Consider the following 1,073-nt stretch of genomic DNA (forward strand, 5'->3'; position numbering starts at 1 on the left):
GTTTTTTAAGGAAGGAAACCATAAACAAGATGAAAAGACAACCCACAGAATGGGAGAAAATATTTGCAAATGAAGCAACAGACAAAGGATTAATCTCCAAAATATACAAACAGCTCATGCAGCTCAATATCAAAAAAGTAAACAACCCTCATTGTCTTTCAAAGATAATCACAGTGAGTCTAATTTCTTTGCAAAATAAGTCTAGTCTCTTTAAGTGGCCTGATTATTTACATAAGTATCCAAGAATAGTGATTGACCATACAGGTTTTTTAAAAACCTACTTTGCTGGAACTTTTCACAAGGAATCTTTAAGTTGGACGTTTAAAAGCCTTCCTAGGCTAAGAAACCAAGCCAAGAACTCACCATCAGACTTCACCTGGAATACCTATATTTTGGGGGTGAATTCCTCTCTTCTTGAGGTCTCCTAGGATATCCTGAGGTTCCTGGGCCTGCCAGGAAATGACCTTTCTTACTTACTTAGTAAGGCTGCTAGGAACCCTGAAATTGAGGTACCAGGCTGGTTTTTCCAAGGGGCTTTTATTGGCTCCATAAAGTCAACTTTACTTCCTTAAAACTGTCTAGTCATATCTGATTTTATGCATAATTTCAAATATGACAGTCAAAGCCTTGGTAATATAACCAATGTTTCCAACTGTGTCCTATTATAAGGAGAAGAGATTCTTACTGAACTTATAAAATTGCTATATTGCCATGAAAATAAGAATACTCAATAAGTTTCTGAATTCTGGAGGGATCAAGTAGGGAGAAAATGTATGTTTCAATTCTGTTTAGAGATGTATTTTATAAAATTAGTGTAGGTCACAGATAGTTTAAGAGAAAAGAGAAAAAGTTTTCCTTAAATCTGGAAAAATAAAACATTAAGGAACCAACAGTGTTTCAGAGAAAAAATTGTAAAAAAAATTATAATTATCATCATTCATTTATTCAATCCCATATTATTAATTCTTTTTCTCCTTGAATCCAGTTTTCCCATTAGTTCTGGGAATTCTTACCCAGTTCAGTTTTATGATATTAAACTTATCAGAAGCCTATATTCTAGAGTACTTGTCACA

This window comes from Balaenoptera ricei, chromosome 3, assembly GCF_028023285.1.
Source record: "Balaenoptera ricei isolate mBalRic1 chromosome 3, mBalRic1.hap2, whole genome shotgun sequence".
Classification (NCBI taxonomy): domain Eukaryota; kingdom Metazoa; phylum Chordata; class Mammalia; order Artiodactyla; family Balaenopteridae; genus Balaenoptera; species Balaenoptera ricei.